Source organism: Falco punctatus, assembly GCF_963210335.1.
Source record: "Falco punctatus genome assembly, chromosome: 7".
NCBI lineage: Eukaryota > Metazoa > Chordata > Aves > Falconiformes > Falconidae > Falco > Falco punctatus.
The window spans coordinates 19040197-19053678 of record NC_137587.1 but is presented as its reverse complement, the minus strand read 5'-3'; the positions used below and the strand labels follow the sequence as shown (position 1 = coordinate 19053678).

General features: G+C 38.4%; 1 long non-coding RNA gene across 3 annotated transcripts in view; it reads left to right on the top strand.

Moving 5' to 3' along the window:
- LOC308067526 overlaps window positions 1–13482 on the top strand; it is a 163323-nt gene that overhangs the window by 51641 nt on the left and 98200 nt on the right. The window contains exon 1 of one of the 3 annotated variants that reach the window (XR_013929634.1): window positions 355–2475. The exons of the other annotated variants lie outside the window; for them this stretch is intronic. This is a non-coding gene — a long non-coding RNA (uncharacterized lncRNA). Of the gene's footprint in view, window positions 1–354; window positions 2476–13482 lie in introns of those variants that run through there. 3 annotated transcript variants of the gene reach the window in all.

Genomic DNA, 13482 nt, shown 5'->3' with positions numbered 1-13482 from the left:
TTTACACATTCTGGTATAACATTTTAGCTTTACTGCTTTTATACTCTTTGAACTCACCTGAGGGAAGAAAAATCATCATAAATTTAATCGTTCTTCTACTGAACATTGAAAGAAAAATCAAGAAAGGATCAAAAAAACAATGAAAACTAGTGCAAATTGTAGCTAAACACTTGCTTGATCCCTAGCCAAGATGATGTGAAGTGTGAATTAACATTTTGACATTTTTCTTTACTTTCCACAACAAATCATAATAAAAAAGATGGGAAGCTGACATGTAGCTATTTACATTTCAGTTTGCTGTTCTTAATACCAAGTGACGTTATAGTAGCGTGCACCTATGAACATGAAGTTCTAAGGAGTTACTATATTATCCCCTTGGTTTTTAGCTTTTAAAAGTTTTTTAAAGTTTTTAAAAGAACTTCTTCCCCTTCCTTTATCCATATATGTAAAAATAACTCTTGACCACAGCCACCAAAGATACATAGTATGATTCAGTGGAGAATTTAGGGAGAAAGTTCAGCCCAAGAAAGAAAAAATGCATTGTAACCAGTTAAAATTGTGATGAGACTTCAGATTAACAGATCACAAATAGCAGAAAGCAAATTTCAAGTGCCGTTATACTGAAGTTAGTAACACCAGGCTAGTCTGTCCACTAGAAGAGTCTGTAGATGGGAAGTTAGAACAACAGCTGAGCTCTAGCAGAAGTTTTACAGCCCCAGGAGCACAGGTCTCACTAGCGATGCGTTGAATCCTGACTCAAGAAAATATTGTTTCTGTTTCTTCAAGAAACATGTGAGGTGTCCTGTGCAGCTACTTACTCACAAGCACTGAGTTAGAGATCAGAGAGGTTCAGAGCCTGAAGTTATATGAAGTTATATGACACATATATATGAAATTTCTTAGAAGCAGCCGAATGGCTTTTGTTTTATCTGACAGAGCTATACATAATCAAAGACATTGCAATAGCTTAGGGCTGTGTATTTAAGTTATTTTCCTTGTGAATAAATTGCACACAATTTAACTGCCTAAGTATTTACATATTTTCTGAGACTTCCTCATTGCAAAAGAGAAACATTTGTCTTCATAATTGTCAAAACATGCTACTCTTTAATCTGGCATAATATTTACCTCTTCTGGTACTGTGTGTCAGGAATTCAGGCTCAGGTTGTAGATGGTATCAAATTTTAGTAAGTGATAATGACATTAGGGAAATGTTGCCAGGAGAAACATCTGAACTATGCAAGTTCAAAATTGCCATTCAAGCACTGATTTAAGGTGCTTTTGATTCTAATATTCCTTTGAAATGCCATTGAAATTCTTATGTCTATTTGTACTAGGCAATGCCTTTTGTAATGAGGTACAGTGTTTTCTCATCTCTGGAGTTCAATTGAAGCACGCTAAACATGAATCAGCCTCAGAAAGCATTCATCTCACATTGTTTTACCTGTAAATCCTTTTTCTTTTTTTTATTCCCCTGGCAAACATACACAACACATGCCTGGTGGTATTAACCTCATTCTGTAAACCTGAGATACTCAAATGAAAGGGCTAGAGATGAAGAGATGAACACAGACATTCTTAGCTGGCTAGAATATAGATGCTCAGCTGACTAGTGAGTGGACCATTTTAAAGTATCTTTTCCACCGGACTGGTACAAAACTTTCCAATGTCATTTTGACTAGCTATGAAATTAAATTATTCTGCATGACGTGTTACGTAGCACTGAACTGTTCTGCCTGTGTGATATTGTAAGTGACCCTTTGTACATGAGACTTCATTTCTGTAACTGTCTTGGACAACTGTTTTATCCCAAGCCACTAAGAATCAAAAATTGCCTCCCTGCCTAATCCTGGGTGCCCAAGTCCAAACTGAGCCCATGGAGTTCCCATTGAAACTCTGTTAGTGTGCAGATCCCCTGGGCTTGCTTAATACTCAGGGACAGCATCTGGTACTTTGCAAATGGGATCAGTGGTTACTGCTTTTAGAGGATGTCAGTGTATCAATGGTATAAAAGTCTCATCTGTCTAACAGCTAGGGATTACAGTACTCAACCTGCAATAGGAGACCTAGTTTCAGCTCACTGGTTAGTCTGCACCCATATCTTGCGTTTCTAGAAATACATATAGAAGAAGAGAAATAATCAATGAACAATAAGTGTATGAAGTTGGAGGTAAGGACTTGAAGGAAAGGTCAAAGGGCAGGCCCAGAGAGGTATGTGGGACAGGACAGAGGTAGAGGGAACAAGTGAGAGAGAAATAAGACTCCACAGTCCATTGGGAGTTCTCCCGTGGGAGCACTCAGCTGAGCCTGCCCTTTTCAGACATATTTGTCCGTCAGTATCTATTGGAAGGACAGGTTTGTGGAGCTCTGTGATATCTTGCATTAGGTCAATGAGTAATGCTGAAGAAAGCTGGTAGGGACATACTCGGGATAGAATTACAGATGTGGATCTCAAGCAGTTGAAGGCACCTCTTGGTGGGTTTGGGGAAATCCTTCTTGCCTTTCCTGTTTCTTGCCAGCAAAGAGCCGCTCTTTGCCTTAGTGTGCTGGGTGGCTGGAATGCCAGTCTTGTGCAGGACTCCTGCTGCTGTACTGGGCAGAGAGTACAGGCATGGAACCCACCATGCTAGTACCACTCCAGGTTCAGGTGCTGAAGCCATACCTACAGTCATCACTGGGGGTGACCCTGAGGAACATACTGAGAGCAGAGGAACCCTGTGAGATCAGGTCAGTTGTGACCATAATGTAGCTGCAGGAAAATGTGGGGACACCCTCTGCAGACATTATTCAGGCTGTCTTGCCATAGGGATGGTGTGCATAGGATCCTGGGCTTGCTATTGTGTTCACAACTGTTTTTTTGACAGGTATGTGTATGACTAGAAATTGTTGCCATGCCTAACTTTAAAGTGCAAAATTCCATTACTGGAACTACCCTTTAATCCCTAGGACTGTAACATGTCTATGGCAGGTATTTGGAGTAGCTGTTGGCTTTGCATATTAAAAAATGTTGATTATACTTTTTTTTCCCAGTGCCATTCAGATTATTTTGCAGTATGTTTAATGAATTTATAGAATGACCAAAATCTGTGAAGTAAAGCAAACAGCATTATCAGTGTATGATACAGTAGACTAATTAGCTTTTAAGAATGTTTTGTCCCATTTTTAGATTATATTCATACTATGCTTGACAAATCCTTCCTTTGTTACAAGGCTGTTTGGAGCGGTTCCTGTAAGAAAATATCTAACCTCCTATTGAACTAAATGTGAAATTATGGATTAGTCTGCAGTCAAAATATATTATTGAATGCATTTCCTAAAAAAAAACTCCTAAGAAAAGCAGTTGTTATCTTACTGTAAAAAGAAAATATAAATTGTCTAATGAAAACTCAGTTATCAGAACATATGGGGAAGAATGATCAGAAATACCCAATCAAAAACCTATTTGTTAAAGTTTGAATGGAACAAACTCCACTGATCTTGCTAAAATTTCTCTGCCTCTATTAACTGAAACAAGATGAAATTATTTACATATAATAACTCTGTAGCCATATATATATAAAAAGAAAATTTAATGCCATTTCTCAAAAACTTGTTTACTGTGATTTTTACATGCAGTCAGTATATTCACAGTTAACTGCTCTAAGGGGCTTTTAAGAAAATTGAGATTACTTTATAGCAATGTGAATGGTGTCTCCAAAACAGAACAGAAAATGCATTTTTTGGTCTGCTCACAGCTCCAGATGGCATGCTGATTTAGAAAAGAGAGATCTAATAGGATATGAGATGAACACAATGGGGAATTGATCTGACAAGTTTATTGTACTCTGTTTCTTTTGTCTAATGTAGGATTCTTTAATTTATTGGTTTTTTTTCCCAGAAAATCGACAGTAATATTAGAGAAGTGCTGATAGTGTAAATACACTACAGTGAGCCACCTGTAGGTAATACTGATGTGACCTGTTTCTCACAGGTATCAAATTCTCTAATTACCCTAAAAAATTTCAGCTCAGATGTCTTCTATTTGCAGCTATCATTCTTTCTTTTGTTAGTTCACTCATTCACTCATTCCCCCTTTTTTTCTTCTTTCCCAGTAAATATATGAGTCTGGACAGAATTTTAGAAAGAAAATTAATGATTTAAAAATGTTAGTAACACCTTGTAACCAATGTATTGCAGTGCATGAATCTGTCGGCTGCTGGTATCGCTTAAATTACTGCATGTAAGGGAAAAGTTGTAATTTGTTGAGAGGAAGAAATCCACAAAATACTGGTGTGTGAGAGTAATTAAAATGGAGGAATAATAAAGTAACTGTTGTTTACAGCATTTCTACCTTCCGCTGTTATTCTGTTATTCTAGTAGGTCAGAAAGAAGACTATAGTCAATGTGAAAACATACTACAAGTGAGTGTAAACCACAAGGCAATTGAAAAAGACTACAAAATTGATTCTGAAAAACACCATTCAGAATTGAAAATCGTTCCTATATCATGTTTACAAGTCTTCCTTTCTGAAATGAGTTAAAAGCTTCCTTATGCTTCCTGTCAGGCAGGTTACTGAATATGAAAATCGTTGTCAAAATTGGTATTGAATATCATCTTCTGGGGAAAACCTGAAGAAGACAACAGTTATGAAACACTTTTGGAAATATGTTTTTTTAATATTCAGCATAGAGTCTTCAAAATACACTTTGGTAAATGTTTAGCTTTATCAGTAACTCTACAGCTCTTATAGCTTTTCCAGTGATAAATTGAAGATATTTCTTCTATTCCAGGACTGGAGATAAAGGTATTTTAGGCAAATTTACCGGGAATCTTTATTTGAATAATAAAACTTCCACATTATCTGCTCTTAAGATTCCTATGAAGGAATTGCATATGAAATGCCAAGTTAGAACACTGGCTGACATAAGAAAACCACCAACACTCCAGCTATAATCTGAGTGATAGCTTTGGGTATAAACCACTACTAGTTTGTGAATCCACATTACAGTGGGTGGTAATAAGGAATGCAAGGGATTACATTCAGGTATTGGTATCATTCTTACTAATTCTTTTTGGCGTTTTAAGAACATGCTGATGCTGTCACGATCTGCTGTAGCCTGAGTTGCAGAGAACAAATTCTTTTGGAAATCCTGTTGTGTCCTGGCATTGTTTGTCCCAGCTCATCACCATGAACACATCTCTTGTTTTGCAGACCTGGCAGGTGTTCTGTTCTTGTATTAGCTTAGGGACAGCTGGATTGAATAAATGGAGGGTCAGTGGAGAATCTGGGCAGTTGTTCCCTGCTTGAGCTTCTGTGGCCTCTCAGCTTTGCAAAGAGTAGAAATAGAAAATTCTGAAAATATGCGAAAAATCTTCATACACACTTGCTAATAGATATTGATAATATCTATTGATATATTGATAAAAATGATAATATTAAGTAATCAGTCACATCAAAAAGTTGATAGTACAGACTCTGCATGTTGACACTGTTCTCTTCTATTCCTTGGTAGAAATTTCTGGCCTAATCTTTTTGAAAATTTTTATTTACTCTTGACAACTTCCTTGAGATTATTTGAATTCAGACAGTTCAGAGGATTTCATTCACCAGTCAATGAATCTGCATCTTTCAGATACATTATGCTGTTTAATTATTTTTAAAATTTACATAGCCTTTTTTTCCCCAATGATTGAAATAGACATAAAATGAAATTTTACCAAGCCATTTTCCTTAGAGAATTTTGAAACATAGGTTAAACATTCTTTTGCTTATGTTTTAACTGTCAGTATTTTGGGGAAAAATAAGCAATTAGAACCATGCAGCTGAGTCCTCACATGCATGGTTGTAGAAATTAGTCCTCTTTCTGCTGTAAAATGTACCCTAGGCTGTGATAATTGCTAAATATTTCAGAAAAGCCACTCTTTAATCAAAGAAGTGATTTAGCATGTTACATTGTAAAGAGCAATCGCTATGCTTTGAGAAAAAAATTCATTGGATTTGTAGTTTTTCCTTTTATGGTATAAATGAATGGTCATATATTTTTCCCTTTTCAATAAAAACTAAAGAAGTTAAGCCAATAAGAAAATATTTCCACACTGAACTGGTTTGTGGATATCTTTCCAGCAGCACTTGATTTAACACTGCTAAACTCATTACCTTCTTTTTTTCTGTGGTGGATCAAAACCAGGATTTCCAAAAATATTACTACCATTCTCGGATTGCCTGCTGACCATATGAAAGAATCAGTTTGAGGTAAACTCCTCCTAGGTATCACAGCCAGCTTGGAGACTGGCCGAGCCACATGCCCTTTGGTATCTTCTTAAATGGAGAAGCCAAATTTGCAATTTGCTCAAAAAATATGTCTGGGACTTAAATATTTTCAGAGCTACTTAGAGTGTCAACTTTTGGCATGTTTAATCTCCAGCTGTGAAACACAGCATAACACATCAAGTGATAAAAGTGGTGAATGAATTAGACAAGTCTCTTTGGTCACTAAATAGACTTTCAGACAACTTCTGACAAATTAAGGTTATAGATTGTGGGGTTTTTAAATCCCATTGCTGCAAACAAGCTCCTTTTCAAATCTATTCTTTCTTTCTCTTTTATTTTTGGATTGCTTTAGACTTTGTACATGACTGTCCCTTTCTTTGCTGTTTTACTGATTTCAGGTTTGAATCATTTGGTTTAATTCTAAGCCATAATTTACCAGCAGTAGCCTCGCTGTCCTCAGTTTTCGTAATTTCCATCACACACTGGTAAAGCTTGAGGCATCCAAAAATATATTGACTCACAGTCTAGGTATTTGGTAAATGATCTTCATCTTTCCTTTCAGTTTTTCATTGCCTAGGTATGTGTGACCATTCTTCACATAGCTGTCATTATGCAACAATAAAAACGTCTTTAAAACGTACAAAGGAGAGGCCAAATGAGCATGATCAGATGAACAAAGTGGATGGAAGGAGAAGTCTCTATGTGAAATTTTCCTCTATAAAATTTGCATTTGTTTTAATGGCTCCATTTTATTATGTTCATGAACAAATTGTCCTTTGTCTTGAAAGACAAGTAGGTAGTGTAACAGCAGCGTGTGCTCCCTTAACCCCTGTTCTTAGCAAAATGAGCTTTGCTCACACCGTATGTTTGTTCAGCTTGCTCATCTATGTAATCTTCAAGTATTCATGCCAAAATTAAAGACTGAGTGTTTTTAAAGGAGAACAGTTGTTTGGATACACACAATGTGTCTTAGCAAATCACAGAATTATAAGGTGAAGTAAAATAGTTGTGCTGCTGCAATTCAGCATAGGTATTGTCTAATTTACTGCTGTGTCACAGAATTGTAGTTCCGTAATAAAATAAAAAAAAACAGCAGAAGAAGTTTCATTCTGTTCTGATAGAACTAATGGAGACATAAAACCTACTAATGAAGTAGTTACAATGCAATTTCTGAATATTTTACCCAGGCGTCCAATTTGAACTAATAATCACATGCTAACAGACATTTTAATGAGTTGCTTATGTTGGTCTTACTTAAACAGATGGGACAATCCTTATTCATTTGGTTTCTAGATTGATAATACCTCCTCAATGTTCTCCTAATATTGCTACTTAATACTGATCAAGCTGAACAGTAAAATTTAGCTAAAAACCAATCTACAATTGATATGACATCCTAGGTAGCTTGAGTTACTTTTGATGGGATTCTTTTCCAGGTTGGTTCTTTTAGTCAATGATAGTACAGAGGTAACTTCAGAAGGGAATTATCTGGTTGAAAATCAGGTTTGAAGAAAAAGTGTGATGAGTCATGTGCTGAAGATGCTTATCTTTCTCTGCTGACTGTTGAGAAGCCCTAAACCCAGAGTAGGCTAGTAAAGATAGAATAAAGGGTATCTGATTCATTGAGACATCTAATCCCACTCACTAATGGAGAAATGCGCATCTAGATAGCTCTTACCTATTTTAGATACTATCTCAGAAGATCCTTTTCATTTTCTCTATTGACTTTAGAGGTAGTCTAGTTGACTATTGTAAAATAGATGCCTAACTTCTTAGTAGTTAAATAGGTGAGATGAATCACACCTTGAGTTGTATTCTGAAATCACTAAATGAGGCATAGTTAATAATGGAAGTAGAATTTGGCTTTCCCTGCTCATTAGCATAGACCTCTGCTTTTAATCTGCAAGGTTATTAAGTGACTCTTTTTTCTGGTAAGCCTGCAAGGAACTATAGTTATTACAAAGGCAACCAAATCAAGATGTGTGTTATTCTCTTCCCACAAGCATGAGGAGTAGGGTTTTGATTTTCAGTGATTTAAATATAGTGGTAGATTAATCCACAGAAGTTCAGGTTATAACCACAAAGATTTCCTTGTGTAAATCTGAACTGGCATGTGTCAGTATGCAACGGTATGGGAACACATAGCCAAGAACAGCTCGTGCTTTGGTGACCAGTCCCGGAATGTGAACAGAAAAATGGTAGAATGGCAATTATATGAGGTAGGATTACTGTCTCTCTGCACAGTCTTCTGGAATGACACTTCCATTAGTTGTAAAGATGGATTTCAGGCTGTCTGCAGGTGTAGGCTGTCTTTTCCTAATATGGTCATTCCTGGCCTGTCTGAATTGGAAGAAATAGTATGAATTAATGGGCTGAATTGACATGTGACATTGGAGAGATGTCCCCGGATCTGTAGTATGCAAATCATCCTCAAATTGCTCAAAGTAGTTTTCAAAGAAGAGTTCAGCTGGCAAAATTTCCCAAGTGCTAGCAGGTTATAATTTTTTTAATTCTGAATATTTTATACTTGACTTTTTTTTACAGGTATCAGATAACATTCTCAGTATGGCCATATAGTGTAAACTGATAAAAATCAGTAAGATCAGTCTCCACTTGTCATACCCATTTCTGTTCTGCATCGTAACACTGCCTATAGGTAGTCCCACTGAATGAATTATTTAATGTCCTATGGCAAGTCTTGGAGAAGTGATCAAAAATGAAAAGAAAAAAAAACACCCCACGTTAAATTCATTGGACCATAGAGGACTGCTGGAAAAAGCTCAGGCAATCTCAGGTATGGATAAGGTACCAGCTATAGCTACAGCAGCTGATTTTTCTGAAATAATACTATGGAAATTAGTAAGTCTACTAAAGGTTTTACAGCTTTGACTTCTATTTGAGCTAACAATGATCTGCTCTTATGCAAAACTATGGGCCACTGTTTACCACCTTTCATTCAGTTTTGCATGACAGATGTAGAGCCAAGAAAATCTGTCAGTTGCCAAGCAGATATTAAAGTGTTTCAGTGTGAGATGCTACCTCAATGAAGCATTCGGCACTTATAGAGGGCTGCAGTTTCAAATAAGTTGACATGATAAAACAATTAAGTTGTTAGACACACAGTTAGGTGGTTCTAGTTCGGGACTAGAAACCTTTTAAAAAAGTGGGTGACTTTCTAATGGAAAGCTAGCTGATCAAAGAGTGTTTCTTCACGTAGATGAAAGACAGTATTTATAAAACTTGGTAGAGATATAAAGGAATATCTAAATGTTACATATTATCAGTATTTGTTCATTCACTCATTCAGAAGTTTTAGTGAATTGAAATGAAACAATGCAAATATGCACTTATTTATGCAAATATGGAAAGGAAAGGATTACTGGCTAATTTATGTATTTACAAAGGACAGGTTAAAAATGCCACACACACATAATAGTGAATAAAAACTAACCCCCCAATCTTTCTAAGAGTAGTTATTTTTATTTATAATTTTATGATATATAAATTACAGAAACTGAAAAAGCTAGTAACTTGTGTGACTTCTATGGCTGTATTTATCATTTAAACCGTGCTTCCAGTGAATTAAAACATGGCAGTAGAATTTTGTAAATTTTGGACTATGGTTACAGAGAAGATTAGTTTCCCTGGACATTTTGAACAAATGTCTCAACTGTTAGATTATTGAAGAACCAGAAGGAATCACTTGTAGGCCTTCTGGCTTTGCCTGTTCGATTTCTGTTACTTGGCTACACTGTCTTTACCTAGAAAAAGAGAAAGAAATATTTTTTCAAGACTTTTTCCTGATTTGTTTTGTTTTCAGAAAGAAGAGAGACTTGCTTTATCTCTTTATAACAGTGATATCCAGAGGGGTATGCTCTGAAGTACTTTAATACTAGTTTTAACTACTACATAAAAAGTCGTAATAGACATGTCTAGACAATCTCTTTTTTTCTTTTTGATTAATTCACCATAGTTTTAGAAATATACTATATATTAGAAAAAAATCCAAAAGAAAAATCTTTCTTGCAATAGCCAATAGGGTGTCATGTAGGGGGCGAGAAGCGCCAGACAGCAGAGACCATTTGTGAAGTCTGCTTCTATCTGTTACCTAGAATTGTCTGAACTTCAAATTTCCTGAAAAGGGAGAAGTCTTCAGACTAGAGGCTGATCCAGGACTGACACCAGATCTTTACTGAGTACACTGTGATTCAAAGAATCCATGTGTCTAGGATTCATGGCAGAATTACCCTGTGCTTCTGCATAATCCCGAAGTCCTCCTCTTGCAGAAGCTACATTGCTTTCATATTCAGAGGTTTCCTCAAAATAGTAGGAACATAGATATCCTTTCCTCTAGGTATGGATTAAAAACCTCTATGCATTAATTTAGAAAGCTATTTGTCAATCAAAATAAACTTATGATTTATTGAAGTTCTTGTTATTTTTTAAAAAATGCTAAAATATTTTAATGTACAATATATAGTTGAACTTTATATAGTACTTTTCATAGTCTCATAGAATCATTTAGGTTGGAAAAGATCTTTGTGATCGTCAAGTCCAACTATTAACCAAGGACTGACAAGTCCATCGCTAAACCATGTCCCTAAACATGGCATCTACATGTCTTTTAAACACCTCCAGGGATGGTGACTCCAGCACCTCCCTGGGCAGCCCTTTCCAGTACTTGGACACCCTTTCAGTGAAGATTTTTTTCCTAACATCCAATCTAAACCTCCCTTGGTGTAACTTGAGGCCATTTCTTCTTGTCCTGTTGCTTGTTATCTGGGAGAAGAGACTGACACCCAGCTGCCTACAGCCTCCTGTCAGGTAGTTGTAGAGAGCAGTAAGGTCTCCCCTGAGCCTCCTCCTCTCCAGGATAGACAACCCCAGTTCCCTCAGACACTCCTCATAAGACTTGTGCTCCAGAGCCTTTCCCAGCTTCGCTCACTTCTCTGAACATGCTCCAGCCCCTCAGTGTCCCTCCTGAAGTGAGGGGCCCAGAACTGAACACAGTGTTCGAGGTGCGGCCTCACCAGTGCCCAGTACAGGGGAACAATCACTCCCCTAGTCCTTCTGGCCACACTGTTTTGGATACAAGCCAGGATGCTGTTGGCCTTCTGGACCACCTGGGCACACTGCTGGCCCATGTTCAGGTGGCCATCAACCAGCACCCCCAGGTCCTTCTGCCCCCAGCCTGTAGAGTTGTGTGGGGCTGTTGTGACCCAAGTGCAGGACCCAGCACTGAGCCTTGTTGAACTTCATACAATTGGCCTCAGTCCACGGGTCCAGCCTGTCCAGTTCCCCCTGCAGAGCCTGCCTGCCCTCCAGCAGGTCAACACTTGGTGTTGTCTTCAGACTTGCTGAGAGTGCGCTCAGTCCCTGAGCCCTGGGGAACACCACTTGTGACTGGGTGACAGCTGGGTGTAACTCCATCCACCACCACTTTTTGGGCCCGGCCGTCCAGCAGCTTTTTACCCAGCACAGAGCACACCCACCCAGGCCATGGGCAGCCAGTTTCTCCAGGAGAAAGCTGTGGAGACAAAGGCTTTAGTAAGGTTTGGGTAAAGAACATCCAAAACCTTTCCCTCATCTACTAGGTGGGTCATATTTTTGTAGAAGGAGATCGGGTTCATCAAGCAGGACCTGCCTTTCACAAACCCATGCTGGCTGGGCCTGATCTCCCGGTTGTCCTGCATGTGCTGTGTGATGGCGCTCAGGCTGATCTGCTCCATAACCTTCCCTGGCACCAAGGTCAGGCTGACAGGTCTGTAGTTCCCCAGATCCTCCTTCCTGCCCTCCTGGGACCTCTCCAGTTTGCCAGGACTGCTGATTAATGATGGAGAGTGGTTTGGCGAGCTCCTCTGCCAGGCCCCTCAATACTGTTGGGTGGATCCCATCTGGCCTCATAGACTTGTGTGTATTTAAGTGGAGCAGCAGGTCCCCAGCTGTTTCCTCCTGGGCTGTGGGGACTTCATTCAGCTCCTCATCCCTGGCTTCCAGCTCAGGGGGCTGGGTACCCAGAGGGAAGCTGGGCTTGCTGTTAAAGACTGAGGCAAAAAAATCATGAAGTACGTCAGCTTTTTCCTCATGCTTTGCGGCAATGTTCCCCCACACATCCAATAAAGGATGAAGATTCTTCTTGGCCCTCCTTTTGTTTCTAATGGATTTGTAAAAGCATTTTTTGTTATCTTTTACAGCAGTGGGCAGCCTGAGTTCTAGCTGGGCTTTCGCCTCTTTAATCTTCTCTCTGCATAATCTTGTGACATCCTCATAGTCCTCCAGAGTTGCCTGCCCCTTCCCCAGAGGTGGTAAACTCTCCTTTTTTCCCTGAGTTCCAGTCGAAGCTCTCTGTTCAGCCAGGCTGGTCTTCTCCCCCACCGGCTCATCTTTCAGCACATGGGGGCAGCCTGGTCCTGTGCCTTTAAAATTTCCTTCTTGAAGAATGCTCAACCTTCCTGAACCCCTTGGCCCTTCAGGACTGCTTGCCAAGGGACTCTGTCAACCAGGCTCCTAAACCAGGCCAAAGTGGACCCTCTGGAGTCCAACGTAGCAGTTCTGTTGACCCCCTTCTTAATTCTTCAAGAACTGGAAACTACCATCTCATGATTGTTATGCCCAAGACATCCTTGGACCACACATCGCCCACCAGTCCTTCCCTGTTTGTAAACAGCAGCTCCAGTGGGGCATCTCCCCTGGTTGGTTCACTGACCAGCTGGGTCAGGATGTTATCTTCCACACATCTTTTTTTTAATATATATAATTTATAGATAATAATGATTATATTATACATTATTTATATGTGAATGTACTTAATATTCAGTTTGAGATGTGTAATGAAATTAGATTGGGATTTGCAGTGTTGCAGGATTAATTATAATATAGAGCTACTTTGCATGAGGACACTAGTTTTTATAGTATACTGATATTGTTGGTTTTGAATGAATTCTCAAAAATACTTTCCAAAAAAGGACAAAAATTTGTCAAAAGTGGTGAAGAAGTGTGACTTAAGTTGTTATAGATTTCATTTGTCTTAAATCACTGTCTTGAAAAATTTTGCCTTTCCCAGCTAAAAGAAACAGCTTCTCTGCTCTGTTATTTTATGTTTGACTTCCGAGATGTATTTTTATTAAAGAAACTCATCTTGCTGCCTTCTTGGAAAAATAATATTCTTACATGCTTCTATGCTACATATTATCAACTTAAATATAGCCTTTCTATCCAGTGGCTGGTTTGC